General features: G+C 37.7%; 1 protein-coding gene across 1 annotated transcript in view; it reads left to right on the top strand.

Moving 5' to 3' along the window:
• SGCZ (sarcoglycan zeta) overlaps positions 1 to 16,448 on the top strand; it is a 1,061,503-nt gene that overhangs the window by 61,738 nt on the left and 983,317 nt on the right. The gene's annotated exons all lie outside the window — the stretch shown is intronic.

The raw sequence follows: 16,448 nt of genomic DNA on the forward strand, positions 1-16,448 counted from the left end.
TAGATCTTAATCTTTGAATATTTGCCTTTACTCTTTCACCAGTTTCTTTAATTAATCAATTTATGATTCTATCAGAATTTTGTAAATTTCTTTTATCCTTTTCTCAGTGTAAGATTAAGTGTCTCTAGTTTTCCTTATCAAGTAGTTGATGCAGTCAAGTTTTATGGATAAGACAAAACAAGACCTCGTAATCCAAGATGTCCTGGTCCCAGAAAATTGCTGGATTTCTTGTCGATTTGTTCTTGGTCCTATCAGATGAGGTTAAGCCTCAGTTCCTCTTTCTAGAACATGTTATAGCCCACTTGCTGCACTGGCTCCTCTTCCTTATGAGCTCCTGTGGGAGAGACATCCCTTTACCCGCCCCCTCATGGCATAACTTTTACCATCAGGGCACAATGCCATGCCCTTTATGTGCCATGTTGGGTTACTTTTATTCTAGAGGTATTTCATGATTCTGTATTGCTATTTGACTTCAACTATGGTTAATATTTGATTCAATGAAGTTGCTCAAGAACTTCACATTTTGCTATCCTTGGAAGGGAAAATAATTACCTCTAAGTTAGTCCTTAAAGTAAGTCTGACAGATTTTTAAAGAGCTTGGAACATATAGTTTCTTTTGATAAGTTTTTTTTTTTTTACCCGAGAAAACTATTTACTCCCTTGTGAAGAGAAGGTTGTTTACATTTATTTTTCAAATCATATGCTTTATTTTGTTCACTGATAGTTTAATTAGATCACATAATTCTTCCATGAAACATTACTTTGGAATATTTGTGGTATTTTTAGTGTAAAGCTAATATGTTTAAAATTTATTCTTTGAAAATTTGTTATGTTCATACAGTATGTTTTATAAACACAGATGGTTTTTGAGAATTTTCAATTATACTGTATTGTCACCAAATGCTAAATATTTATAGGTGTGAAATATTTGAGAAAAGAAAATCAATGTCTTTAAAATTGAGAATATGGTGTTGTCGTGAAAAGAATTTACAGATGTGAGACAGAATGAGAGGGAAATAAAGTTTCTTAGAGTGGGAGATGCTGTTAGAACAGCGTGCCAGCTCAAGGGAGAACCAACACTGAACAGGGGTCCTTAGTCCACTTTTATACCCAGGATACAAGGAGTGGGATAGGGGTCTTGCAGGTCATTTGCTGCTTGGATGAGGCACATATATTCGGTGGGGGTGGGGAGAGTAAGGCAAATATCGTCTCCTTATGTGGTAGGAGGGGAGACAGGTTATACTGCTCAGGAGGACCTGAAATCCTTTAATAGTTACAACATGGGGGAGGGAAAGACCGTAAGGGTCTGGTTTTTCAGTCCTGCATTCCAAGACCCTCCTTGGTTTTATCTGCTCTTTCATCCTTGGGTCACCACATATAGGGCATTATGTGTGAAATAAAAATAAAAAGATAATAAAACTCTATGTCAAAGGAAGAGAGAACTCCTAGCTGTGGCTTCCATGAACATATCACTAGAGAGTAACTTACATGTTACAATGTGGAAGGTGGGCCAGCAGAAAGCCTCTGTTTTAGATTACCAGACTTCTTAAATTAAGCTTTCAGTTTGATGTGTAAGAATCAATTTAATGTGTGTAATCCACATTCATTATAATGTCGATATTAAGAACATGTTTAATTTATAATTATAGAATTCTTTTGTGTTGTTCATTTAAAATAATTTTCAGAGTTCGCAGGGACAGGGCCTTGTAGAAGGTTTAGCCCCTTCATCTTGCGAATCAGTGCTGCCCACAAATAAGCCTCAAATTACCCTCCTCTTCTTACCTTCGGTTAGCCCATTTTCCTGCAGACATCACTACTTGCTCTTCCTAATGTGGCTCTTCTCTTTCTTAACTTCATTCCTTGATTTTGCAGTCTTCCTCACCTAGAAGTCCTTGTATTTCTCCATTTCTCTATTATAAATTTTGCCTGTGTTTCATCCTTATTTAATAGGCTTCTACATCTTGAAGCCCCATCTAGGTATAATGTGAATTAACTTTGTATTCTCCTGCCAAACCTGCTCTACTGGACCTGGCAGTTCAGCTATTCATGAGCTGTATTAACCCCTCTACTACAGACTCCAGGATGAGGACAGCTCACAAAGTGTTTTGCACTTTTATGCACTGAATTCAATCTGTTTCTAGAATATGCAGCATGATTAATGATAGACCATAATTGAAGTCCAAACAAAAAAGAATATTTAAATAAAATATCTATTTATGAAGAAGTTGAGTCTGAGAAAAATATAAATGACACTTAATAATTGTCTAGTCACCATTCTAAAGTTATATGATGAGAATATTAAGGAGTGCTCTGTGCAATGCCAAGGATTATTTTCAAATGTATCTCCAAGAATGCCATGAAAAATGAGCTCTTTAAAAAAAAATTTGTATCTTAGAATTTTGTTGTCTTACAGCTCTATTGAGGTATGATTGACAAAAATTGATATATTTAAGGTATATAATATGATGTTTTGATATACATGTATATTGTGAAATGGTCACTACAATCAGGTTACTTATATCCATCACCTCACATAGTTATCATTGAGTGTACATTTAGAATACCTGAGACCTACTCTCAGCAAATTTCAAGTATGTGGTACATTATTATTAACTATAGTTACCATCCTGTAACCAGAACTTATTCATCTTATAAGTGAAAATTTACATCCTTGTACCAATATCTTCCTTTTTCCTTTACCCCCTAGCCTCTGGTAACCCCCATTCTACTCTCTTATTATAAATTTGATTCTTTTAGATTCTTTTTATTGTTGTTTAGCCACTGAATTGTGTCTGACTCTTTTGCAACACCATGGTCTGTTAGCCTGCCAGGCTTCTCTGTCCTTGGGATTTCCCAGGGAAGAATGCTGGAGTGGGTTGCCATTTCCTCCTCCAAGGGATCTTCCAAATCCAGGGATCAAACCCTCATCTCCTGCATTGTATGTAGATTCTTTACCACTGAGCCATCTTTAGATTTCTGTGCCTGATTTATTTTACATAGAATAGTGTTCTCCATGTTCATACAAGTTATTGCAAATGGCAGAATTTCTTTTTCTTTAAAGGCTGAATGATATTCTTTCTATAGATAGAATTCTTTCTATAGATAGCTACCTACCTCGCTAGCTTTTTTCTTTAATCCCCTCATCTGTTGATGAACTTTCATATTGTTTCCATAGCTTGGCTACTGTGTATAATATTGCCATGACTATGGAAGGCAGATATCCCTGAGTTTATTTCCTTTAAGAAAACCCGGAAGTGGATTGTTGGATTATATGGTAGCTCTCTTTTTAATTTTTGAAAGAACCTCCATACTGTTTTCCATAGTAACTCCAGTTACCCTTCTATTGCATTTTAATACTTTTGATTTTCACACCACTCTGTGGAGACATACTGCATATTATAATACATAAGACACTTCTCTATCATACAATGAAAGACATTCATGAAATAATTTGTCACAGCTAGTGGATCGTATGTATGTTCCAGGTACTGTGTTATGTACTTGATAGAAATCATCTCATTTAGTCAACTCAGTAATATTAAATGATACTGTATCCTCTGTTTCATAGATAATAAAGCTCTGGTTCATAGGCTGAAAAATTTGCTCAGTGCCACGCCAGTAGTAAGTCAGGTTTATGGCAGTAAGTCTGGGCTTTTAAGTTCTAGATTTACTGTCTTCTTCTTGAGGTTGCAGCAATCTTTTAGACTCCAATGAGAAAAAATTCATTGACCGTTTCTGTTTTTGAATGTTGTAATAAATAGATCATTGCAATATTTTTATCTCCTCCAAAATGAGAATAAAATAGGCTTAAAATAATGATTTATTTGATTTTAATGACTAATAAACCACTTTTAGTAATAAGTAATTCCTTTACATATTTTATTTGGTATGTGACTTAGCAATAAATCTATCCCTCTATTTATTGATGTGAGGAATTCAGGTAAAATCTGTGTCTGTGGTATTGGATGATTTAGTATGTATACACCATTGCCAGATGTTCTGAAGAGATAAATCACACACTGAAAATGCTTCAACACATTTCAGTAAAGGTAAAATTGTATTCTAGGACTTTTTTTAAAAAATAGAGTCTAAGATTGAGTGTATTTATCAGAGATGGTTACTCCTTTTGAGACTTGGTAAAGAGTTCTTTGATGTTTCATTAGCCACAGATACAAATGGGTTGTGAATATAGATTGCAGGAAGTCTTTAGATTTACAAAATATTTTATTCTTCAATATCCTGAGATTTAGAGTGGTTATTAAATGATTTGCTTTATCTCCTGGCTCCTAATCCAGTATATCTTCCACTCGTCATATCTGTAAAATATTTGGTTTATATTTTATTAAAAAATAAAAATAAGGACTTGCAGTTCAGTGGTTAAGAATGTGCCTTGCAATGAAGGGGACACAGATTCCATTCCTGGTCAGGGAACTAGGATCCCATATGCTGTGGAGCAACTAAGCCCATGCTCAGGAAGTACTGAGCCCTTGTGCTCCGCAGTCTACCCACCGCAACTAGAGAGCCCACATGCTGCAACTGAGATCTGATGCGGCTGAATAAATAAATAGTTAAAGCAAGTAAAATAAAAATAAGAAGAATATTAATTTTAATTAATATTAAATTTAAGTATAAATTTAATATACAAATATAAATTTAAATATAAAATCAATATTAATATGAGGCAGAATATAATGTTGAATAATTCTGTTTTGTTAACTGTTTTTTGCAATTTGTTTTGCATACAAGCTAGCTTTTCTAACATAGAAACCTCCATTTTTAAGACATTAATTCTCTTTGCTTGCATAAGAAATCAAAATCTGTTTTCTCTTTTCAGTGGCATGAAGAAACACACTGTTCAATTGATTTGGCTCTTCTCTTGGCCTGTGTTCAAGGATGACCTCTTTGAATATAGAGTAGAAGCCATTAGATGTAGAAAATTAGGTGGGAAATGAACATACAATTACTCACAACTTTAGGTGAAGTTGAATAAAGGCTTTACTACAAGTCCATGTAGTCCAGACCAAGATACGGTATTTGACACATATCCCAAACCTCAGATTGCAATAAACCATCTGTAACAGACTTGATACTTGCCTTAGTCATAAAGGAAGACCCTCAGGGGCTCACATACTAACAAGATTAAAAGAAAAATGATTCAAACTGAAATCAGCACTTCTAAGGGGTAGAAATAAAGTTTATTTCCACAGAAAAAATTTGGACTTAATAGAACTTTTTTGTGATACCCAGTTGGATCTCCAGCTAAAAAGAGAAATAGCTTTCCGAGGATGAATGATGATCAGAGCACAGAGGCCCTGCAGGGCTGGTGGCCTTTCAGTCGTTGCTTCTTCCATTGTAAGGAGAACAACCTATTATCTCATGTGTCTGATAAAATTAAATAAAATGCAAGAACACATTTTAAATAGAAAGGGTTCTTGTGTTTCTGGATTTGTTTTCAGCTTCTCAAGCTTGATGCACTTTTTCCTGAGGCTGAGCCACTGTGCTGGGAATCAGTGCTGGGTCTTACCCTGAAATATTTCTTCTTTACTTTAAGCATTTAAAATATACTTCTTTGATTATTGTAATGCAGGAAAACTAATTACCTCAAAGACTACTTTATCTTTTTTCAATTAAAAGAGTAGGTAGCAGATAATATCTGTATCCAGAGAGTTACTCCAACAAGAAAGTATTTAGAAGTCATTTTCCTTATCTTTCTTCTATGTAAATTGGTGTTTTATTTTTTTTTCCGCTGTTGTTTTAAACTATTGCTCTTGCTTTTCTACATATTTCAGAGTACTTTGTAATATTTTTGTTAGTCTGAATATCAGGTATAACAATTCAACATGTAGAATACAGACTGCCTCCAAATAATCTAAATTTTGTCATTTTCTTTTCTCTAATGCATTTCATAGGATTACATAATAGTACATCTGTTGGATGAAGTGATTCATAGATGTTTTGCAATTTATTACCCTTTTCCTTATTTTTAAAGTCCATATCAAAGCTCTGGTTAATTTCTTTTCATTCTGATGAAGAACTTAGAAATTTTATATGACACCCTGGAAGCCTTATATACTGAGATCGTTAAAAGCTATGTAGTTCAAATTAAAGGACTATCAAATATCTCTTCCATATAAAGCACTTTTGTAGTGGCTTTTGGAAGAGAGTGGATAGAATGATTAAAAACATAGGATGCTGGATTCCAGGGACACATGATCTGCTGGGCGCTTTAGTTTAAAATGGATTGTCAAATTCCCTAGTCTGTTTAATAATAATAATAATAATAAAAGAAATAGTTCAGCAGCTGGAGCACAAAGAACGAATTTGAGCTGTAGTAGTAGAATGGTTCAGAGGTGACTTGACTAAGCAGGTGTGGATAATTGTCCATTTATTAACTCATTTTCCTTTTTAGACGTGACTTCCTCAAAGCTAGGAAATTCTAATTTCCCTTTTATCTTGGGGAAGAGAAGGAGCTCAGTCATTGTTTGCTGTGTGATTGACTGAATGAAGAAATTGAAACTCGAGAGCAAATGTGTCACTGAGCAAGGATGGGCCATTAGCAATTTTATTATTTCCATATTTGCTTTGGAAGTCTCTACACCAGCAAACTTGGATATTGCACCAGCAAAGTCTCTCCCAGCAAACTGCGAGGCATAGACAAGGTGGGTCAGAGAACAGATATATATATGACCCATGGCAGAATAGCTTTAGTTTACATGCGGACAGATGTAACTACAATTGTGGACAGATGATCCACAATTACTTACACTGACAGAAAGTTGCCGTCTAAAACTTATTTTGAATGATTAACCTCTCGGTTAGCCATCAGAACTGTATCATTTAGCTGTTTCCTCTGACCACAATGGTTTAAATAGTTGATGCAGTATTTTTATTGGAAACTGTTATCTCTGTTGGATTAAATAGCTTATTCTTTACTAAGGCAATGTCCAATAAAGTATTTCAATCAAAGAAATGGTGAACCATATATAGGAAATTAAATGCTTCCCTGGACAAAAAGGCTTAGTTTATTCCCTAAACCTCTGCTTGTTATATTTTGCTCATGTTTGACTTATTAAAAGGCAAATTGTCCTAAGTATTAGAGAGGTTTTCAAGGGTGAAAGATCAACATACCAAAAGTAAGCAGCTAATGGTAACTCTAAGCAAATAAATCAGCATTAAATTCAATGATACTTTAGAATCTCTAGTTAGACAATAGGTAGTAGACCTTTTACTTTAAAAAATAAGTAAAATAATTAAATATATTTATAACAGCTTCAAGAGTGAGTGAAGGAAAAAGAAACCATGAAGTCCAAGAAAACAGAGTAAAAGGAATTTACTTAAGAAGTGTGTGCTAAGTTGCTTTAGTAGTGTCTGTCTCTCTGTGACCCCATGGACTGTAGCCCGCCAGGCTCTTCTGTCCAGGGGATTCTCCAGGCAAAAATACTGGAGTGGGTTGCCATGCCCCTCTCAAAGAGATCTTCCTGACCCAGGGATCAAACCCGTGTATCTTATGTCTCCTGCATTGGCAGGTGGGTTCTTTACCACTAGCGCCACCTGGCAAGCCCCTACTTAAGAAGGGTCTAGTATTAATATCTTCTAGCCTAAGAGCAGATGCACACACAGTTTGTTGTAATGGACAACAGCATGGCTTCTGATGGAGACACCCTTGAGTGCAGACTTGATCTGCCATTTATTAGCTGTGCCTGAGTTTCCTCAGCTCTGAAGTGAAGCTGATAATAGTACCTTATAGGATATTGGGAGAATTAAATATGTCCATGTTTATAAAGTGCTTAGAACAGTGGCTAACACATGGTACGTGTTTTGTAAGTGTAGGCCAATACTATATAAACAATATGGCTATAGATCGTCAAAGATGATTCTGAGTAGCTTTAGTTTATATGTGGACAGATATAATTCCTGTCTTAAATATGGAAGGCTATGGGCTTCCCAGGTGGCCCAGTGGTAAAGAACCTGCCTGCCAATGCAGAAGATGTGGGTTTAATCCCTGAGTTGTGAAGGTACCCAGGAGTAGAAAATGGCAACCCACTCCAGTATTCTTGCCTGGAAAATTTCATGGACAGAGGAGCCTGGCAGGGCTACAGTCCATGGGGTTGCAAAGAGTTGGACATGGCTGACCACATGCACACACACACACACACACACACACACAGACATACACACACACATAACTGCAATGTATGTAACAAAAGGTATATGATCAGTTCCTCAGTCATCTTTCTGCAGTCCCAGTCACAGCATGCCTGGGAGATACACATAAACACAAAAACATTTTAGAATAGTGCTTGAAGGCAGTTAGATTTATTTTCTAAATGTACAACTGTCTACTGTCACCATTATTCTTTCTTTTCTCTTTTCATCTTCATTTTCCTCATCTCAGCATCTTAGGCTTTCTGTGGTTTCACTTTTGCTTTACTAGTGTAGCATAATGCTTAGGAAATGTTTATAAGATTTTACTGCTAAAAACTCTCCACATGGGATTTGAACTCTTTAGAGGTAAAATGCTATAAAAACCTAATAAATAATTAAAATAATGAAGAGACAGTAAGAGGAGAAATTCATGGAAGTGATGTATTTAAAGGGTGACAATAAGAAGCCCTGGAGATCATCAATTTCAGAAAGACAGGGTTTTCCTAACTCTCATAAAAAATGCAACACAATTCTAGACTGAGTGTGATTTCAAAGTCTGATGCTTTTAGGGTATGGCTCATGAAGCGTTGGAGAGGAGAAGCTCTCTGCTTGTGTTAATGTTCTCTGAGTATCAAACCACTTTGGAAATGCAGAACTGAGCCATAAATAAATATCTGTCCACTGTCTTGAAGCTGGAGGATGTATGGCTAGTTCTAGAAGTCATTTGCTTGTAGCTTGTGATAAAGAAACAAATCAACTGGGTAAAACTAGAATGCTTTCTAGTGACCCCATTTAAATTGTACTTTTTGGTGAGGACTTGGACAGGTGCTGGACAGAAGATTTTTTACTAGACTGGAAGCTTCTTGTTAATTTCTTCTTCTATCTTTAGCTTGACTAATGGAAAACTATGAGCATCTCTTGAGTTATTTGTCCATCATCTTACTGGGGTCTAAGAAAACTTTTATGAGTTGGTAAAATTAGACACTGAAAATGTCATAGGTGTCTTCATTCTAGACAAATTTTGTTCAGAGTGTAAGATTACAATAACTTTAAGATAAACTGATTTTTTTTTACAGTGAAGTAAAAGCTGGTTGCCTCCTTTCTTTCTCACAACTTCTTAATTGCCAACTATTTTGAATGCTGTATTTATGTTTTGTCAACTAAATAAAAGGCAAAAATCTTGGTGGGACCAATGGAGAAAGTATCATATATATATCTATATATATAGATATAGAATATCTTTCCTTGTGTAAAATAGATAGCTGGTGATAAGTTGCTGTAGTAGATAGGGAGCCCAGCCTGTGCTCTGTGATGACCTAGAGGGGTGCAGCGGGGAGTGGAGGGATGCTCAGGAGGGAGGTGATATATGTGTGATCATGACTGAATTACATTGTATGGCAGAAACCAACACAACATTGTAAAGCAATTTTCCTCCAAAGAATGAAAATTATCTTAGCTGACACTCGTTTCCACTTTTCATAACATTTCTGTTTACAGTTCTCCTTTCCTAAAATTTTACACTTTGCTTTCATTCATTCATTCTTACCTATTTAATTAATTCAACAAAAACCTGTTAAGCACTCACTCACTGCCAGGCACTGCTCCTGCTAAGAGTACATTAACAGGCAAAGTGAATAAAATCCTGACCCTCATGAAGCATACGTTCTGATGGTAAAGGGTAGACACTGTCTAAGAAAAGTAAGTAAAATGCACAGTATATTGACAGGCGATAATTAAGGCAGGGAAGGAGGATAGGGAGTGTTTCAGGAAGTGAGAAAATTTGCCATTTTAAATACGGTTTCTTAGAAAAGACCGAACAGGAAAGATGACATTAAGGGACATGAGAAAGGGAGCCAAAGATGTCCTGGAGGGAGAGCATTTAAGGTGAATCCTGTAAGGGTGGGGCAGACAGCAGACAGGGCATTGTGTCTGGGGCTATATGAGGAGACTGGGGAGCAGTGAGGGGTCAGTTCAGAGAGGAGACAGAAAACCACATCCTGTCAGGATGGAGAAACCATTGCAAGGTCTCTGGATCTTCCACAGAAAGGGAAGCTGATGCCGAAGGGGCATCATGATTCTATGCAAGGCTTAAAAGGTCCCTTTACAGCCCTGTTGAGAATAGAGAGAATAGGAGTGAGATCAGTGACAGATGTTGGGAGGCCACTGCAATAATCCAAGTAAAAGATGAAGGTGACCTGGACTAGAGGTGGTGGAAATGGCTGGGATCAGGTTATAATTTGAAGATTCAGTATACAGGATTTGCCACCAAAAATAAAGAGAGGAGTAAAGGGTGGCCTTATGCCTTTTGGCCTGAGCAAATGATGCCGTTGCCCCTTTTTGATAAGAGAAGAGCACTAATGGGGGCTCGGTTTGAAGGGAAGATCAGGAGACTAGTTTTTATGTTAATTACAGATGCCTATTAGAAATTTAAGTGTAAATATTTGCTCTACTATATAGTTTTCATGTGAAAATATGTTTTATACAAAGCTTAGATAAGTTTGGTGATGGTTGGGTGTTCAGTTCAGTGGCTCAGTCATGTCTGACTCTTTGCAACCTCATAGACTACAGCATGCCAGGCTTCCCTGTCCATCACTAACTCCCAGAGCTTGCTCAAACTCATGTCCATCGAGTTGGTGATGCTATCCAACCATCTACCTCTGCTGTCCCCTTCTCCTCCTGCCTTCAGTCTTTCCGGAGCATCAGGGTCTTTTCCAATGAGTCAGTTCTTCTCATCAGGTGGCCAAAGGATTGGAGTTTCAGCTTCAGCATCAGTACTTCCAATGAATATTTAGGACTAATTTCCTTGAGCATTGACTGGTTTGATCTTCTTGCAGTCTGAGTGACTCTCAAGAGTCTTCTCTAACACCACAGTTCAAAAGCAAAAATTCTTCGGTGCTCAGCATTCTTTATAGTCTAACTCTCACATCCATACATGACTACTGGAAAAACCATAGCCTTGACCATAGCCTTGACTAGACAGACCTTTGTTGGCAAAGTAATGTCTCTGCTTTTTAATATGTTGTCTAGGTTGGTCATAGCTTTTCTTCCAAGAAGCAAGTGACTTTTAATTTCATGGCTACAGTCACCATCTGCAGTGATTTTGGAGCCCAAGAAGATAAAGTCTGTCACTGTTTGCATTGTTTCTCCATCTATTTGCCATGAAGTGATGGGTCCTGATGCCATGATCTTCATTATTTGAATGTTGAGTTTTAAGCCAGCTTTTCACTCTCCTCATTCATCTTCATCAAGAGGCTCTTTAGTTCCTTTTCACTTTCTGCTGTAAGTGTGGTGTCATCTGCATATCTGAGTTTATTGATATTTCTCCTGGCAATCTTGATTCCAGCTTGTGCTTCGTCCAGCTTGGCATTTCACATGATGTACTCTGCATATAAGTTACATAAGCAGGGTGACAATATATAGCCTTGACGTACTCCTTTGCCAATTTGGAACCAATTCGTTATTCCATGTCTGGTTCCAACTGTTGCTTCTTGACCTGCATATGGATTTCTCATGAAGTTGGATGTAGTAGAAAAAAAAAATTAGCATGCATAACTCACATGTCTGTTTTTTCTTCTTTCACAGTTGACTGTCTTGGAAAATAGTGTTATCAGTCTGTGCTAATAGATCAATTCCCATTTAAAAGGCTCACTTCACACCCAAGTGCACAGAAGCATTATTCACAATAGCCAAAAGGTGGGATCAGCCCAAGTGTCCATCAACAGATGAATGGCTAAACAAAATATGATATGTGCAGGATGAGGAATGTTATTCAGCCTTAACAAGAAAGGAGACTCTAAATCATTCTATGGACCTTGAGGACATTATGCTAAGTGAAATAGACCAATCATAAAAAAAGCACATACTACTTGAGTCCACTTATGTAAGGTACCTAGGGTAGTCATCATACATACAAGATGTTTAATAGGTATAGAGTTTCATTTTGGCAAGATAGAGTTTTGAGATGTGAATGCACGTAAGACTAGTAAACTATAAACTTAAAATTGTTAAGATGGTAAATTTTATATTTTATCATAATTAAAAATGTAAATAGCACCTCATATCTTGATGCTGCTGTTCTTTCTTACTAGACCATGCTAAACACCTTCTCGGTTTCTTCATTCTACTAAGCTCCCACGGGCATAAGCCTTCATATCTGCCTTGTAGGCAGCAAGACTAGTGGGTAGAGAAAGCCAGGAATTAAAAGGTCGGAGAGAATCTCAAACTCACTGTGGTACATACATACAATAGAATATTACACAGGCCTGAAAACGAATGGTATTGGGTCATTTTTAGACACGTGGATGGACCAAGAGGCTGTCATACAGAGTGAAGTTAGAAAGAGAAAAATAAATATCATATATTAACAGATATGTGTGGAATCTAGAAAAATGGTTCAGATGAACCTATTTGCAAGGTAAGATTAGAGACACAGATGCAGATTATGAGCAAGTTGACAGGGGTCGGGGGCGGGATAAACTGGGAGATTGGAATTGGCGTATGCACACTGCCGTGTGTAAAACAGAGAGCTAGTGGGAAGCTGCTACATAGCATAGGGAGCTCAGCTCTGCTCTGTAGTGACCGAGATGGGTGGGATTGAGGGGGTGGAAGGGAGGTCCAAACGGGAGGGGATGTATGTATACATATGGCTGATTTCTCTGTTGTATAGCAGAAAATGACACAACATTGCAAAGCAACTGTCCCCAATTAAAATCCAAAACAGAACTCAGTGTCAACATCAGTGGTCCCAGGAAAGTATCTGTCATTACCCGATGCAGACTGATGGTAGATCTCCTTGGGCTCAGACTCCACATCATACTTCTGGGGTCTTTCCTTCTCCTGAAATCTTTGATCATCGCCATTGGTCTCTCCTTCCTTAGAACGCCCAGCTTCCATCTGCACAGCCAACCTGTCCTTGGGAAATTCTAAACTCCTCCAACTCTGTTTTGTAGACCTTGCCCTGAAGCCCTTGCCATTTATATTCAAAGAGCCTCTCAAGGTATTTTCCACATGAATTATGAATTCCAAATGAATTAGAAGTTCCAAATGAATTTTTAAATGAGAAGAATGATTACCCTTCCTTAGTATTCTGAATATGCTTCAGTAGGCTTTAGCATAAAATAGTAATATTTTTTCTTCATACCACTAATGGAAAATATTAAATCACCCTATGCACCTTGTAGATTAAATATTGAGGAAGTCTTTTTAACCCAAGTATATATCAAATGCTACAGCTAAAATTTCATATTTATTGCCTACATGTATATAAAAAATGCATGAATATATCTGCTGTGTGGAGAATAACATTCTGGGGACTTCAGATTCTACCAATAACACAAAGGGAAAGAGTTCTGGTGGAGATTTTGGTCTGAGGGACCTGCTAGAAAGGATGACAGGTGATGAGCAGGTGGAGAAACCTGGCATGTGATGTGGAGGAAAGTGATGCACCAGTGAAGGAGGGCCTTTTTTTTTGCAGAAAAGTAGGAGATATAAAAAAGGAAGAAGAGAAGAAATGAGAGTCATCAGTAAAAGAGGGGAAAGAGTGGCAGTCATGAGAGATGACATTTGTGTAGGGGTTGGTGAGCAGTAGGCATGCAGAGAAAGAAAAAAAGACCAACGACAGGAAGACAAAAGAGGCGGTTATGAATTCTGGGTAGGAGTGGGCTGGATGGAGGTGGGGTGTGAGGCGGCCTTGAGAAGGAGAAAGGATGAGGTTATATGGTCTCAATGTTCCCTCTGTAAGGCAAGGAGTTATCTTGTTTCCTTGGTGCATCTGTTTATAGAAAGAGGCCTGGATGGAATGGCACATTCCAGATGGAGAGTCTTCTTCGGCACTGCTCTCTCAATGTAGCACTTCCAGTAAAGTGTTAGAACCACAGTGATCTAGCACTTTAAATATTCATTCGGAGTGTGTGTGTGTGTATGTGTGTGTGTGTGTGTGTTGTTTAGCAGGTGAGGACAAGAAATTGTTATGTGCTCCAGAATTATACACCCAGGAGAAAAAGAGGATCTAGGATTCCCAGGTGGTGCAGTGGTAAAGAATCCCCTAGCCAATGCAGGAGATTCAAGAGATGCAGATTCAATCCATGGGTCTCAAAGATCCCCTAAAGAAGAAAATACACTCCAGTATTTTTGTCTGGAGAATCCCATGGACAGAGGAGGCTGGTGGGCTACAGTCCATGGGGTTGCAAAATAATTGAATGCAACTGAGTGAGTGCACGTGTGCACACATGCATGTGCACGTGTGCACACATGCATGTGCACACACACACACACACACACACACAGGAGGACCCAGGCTATGGGTCTGAGGGTGCAGCCTCTTGGGCCTGCATAGAGTAAGCCATGAAAATGTGATGCATGAATCTCACAAATATAGAATCCATATGTTTGCATCAAGCCCAAAGGTCTCTTTTGTTTTTACAATAATTTTCTTTTCTTTGTGAAACCAAAGGAATAAAAGTACTCTGTTCCTCTTATAAGACAAAAAAGGCACATTGTAAGCAAAAGAAATGTTCATGAATAATTATAAAATAAAATCATCTTCCTATATGACATGAGGTCTTTGTTGGCAGAATTGTTTAATTCTTCCTCTACTTCCATATTACCTCAAGGCATAAATCAACAGAAGGTGTGTATGTTCACCTAAAGTTTTGGCCTTCTGCTCATATTCTTAATTAATGATTCTCAGAGAAAAGGAAATGTTTGAGTTTGTCTCTTTAAATTAGTACTTTCTCAAAGAGTTTTGAGAAACTGCTCTTCAACTGGATATGGATGGGCATTTAAAAATATGGTTTTATCATTTCAAGCTGGGGAGGTAATAGAAAATTAGTGAGAAATAACAAACCATGAGGACCAAAACTTGTGTAGTTTTTAGGTATCTCGTTCTGAGTACATTCTAGCTCATGAATGATTTCACTGTGCAGACACAAGGAGTCTATTCCTTGCCATGCCTGCCAAATTGTCTATGGTTGTCACTGTAGCAGGCAGTTCAGTCCCCCTCTCTTTTACATCTGTTGAACTTTCTATTTTTATGAATGTGCCATCATTTTTCAAACCAACTTTATGGAAAAACTATGACATTGTTTCCAGTTGGTGGAATTTAGATACATTGCCGTGCTGGACATCCATGTGAATGTATCTTTGGTTCTACTTTCAGTTCAGTTCAGTTCAGTTCTACTTTAAGAATGGCTAATTAGAGGAAATCTCCCAAATTGGAATTTCTGGGTCAAGATAAGGATATTTTCATGATTTTTGACAGATTTTACCACATTTTCCTTTAAAGAGGTACTTATACAAATACCATGAGGTTGTAAACCATTGGGCACCAGTCTTGACTGAAGGTCTCAGTTGAATGACAAAATATTCCCAGTTTTTGTTTGGTTGATGTTCAACTTTAAATGCAAATCCTTGTTGAGTAGTTTCTGGAGGCTGTTTGTTTTCTCCAATTTTCAATACAAATTGTTGACCACCTTTTATTCGTTACCCAGGCAGGCACAGTGCTACAGTATTCTGTTCCTTCTAACTCTGTACTAGTTTGTATTATTTGCTCAAAATGTTTTCTGCCCTCGGAACTGGGGCCTGTTCCTTCGTGTCCCATCCCCGATGGCCCTCTCTATGGGGGAGTATCGTCCCACCCCTTCGTGTGTGCATTATGCATGTGACCCTCTGGCCAATGCACACCGAGACTGAATAAAAGTTCTTTAATCCCAGTTTTGCTTCTTCTCTCTAGAGAATGGCCTGTTCCAGATGGGGGTCTCCTTGTTCAGCATGGTCCTCCCAGTGAAGGAACACATGGGACCAAGAATGAGCCCTCAGGTGCTCGGAATGAGAAATACACATTTGCTGTTTTGAGCCACTGGGGCGTTATTAGCAAGACTAGGGAAAGTTGACTAATATAATCCGTAGGCTGTATCTGAATCTGACAAGATGCTTTGGAATTCTCCCATTACTGAGGTGATGGAGTTGGTTTTATAATGCTCTGGTTGCAAGCGTCACTTTGACTGCAAACGGTTTTCAGTATATTTCTTGTGAATGTTATATATGAGGTTTATTTTGGTTGCGGTAGCTCAAAAGTTTAATGTTGATTTTCAATCCAATCACGCAATTGGGTTTTCATGAGAATTAGCCCCTGGCGGCCTGAGCCATTCACTGTATGTGAAGGGTTCACTTATCTCCTCTCATCTAGAATGGTACTAGTTATATGCAGTCCTGGTATTATTGATAAAATAGTCCTTCAGATAATTTTCTGTGTTCTTTAGTTCAAATAAAAAACCTTGGATGAGTTATTGGAGGTCATGAACAAA

This window comes from Cervus elaphus, chromosome 32, assembly GCF_910594005.1.
Source record: "Cervus elaphus chromosome 32, mCerEla1.1, whole genome shotgun sequence".
In the NCBI taxonomy this organism is placed as follows: domain Eukaryota; kingdom Metazoa; phylum Chordata; class Mammalia; order Artiodactyla; family Cervidae; genus Cervus; species Cervus elaphus.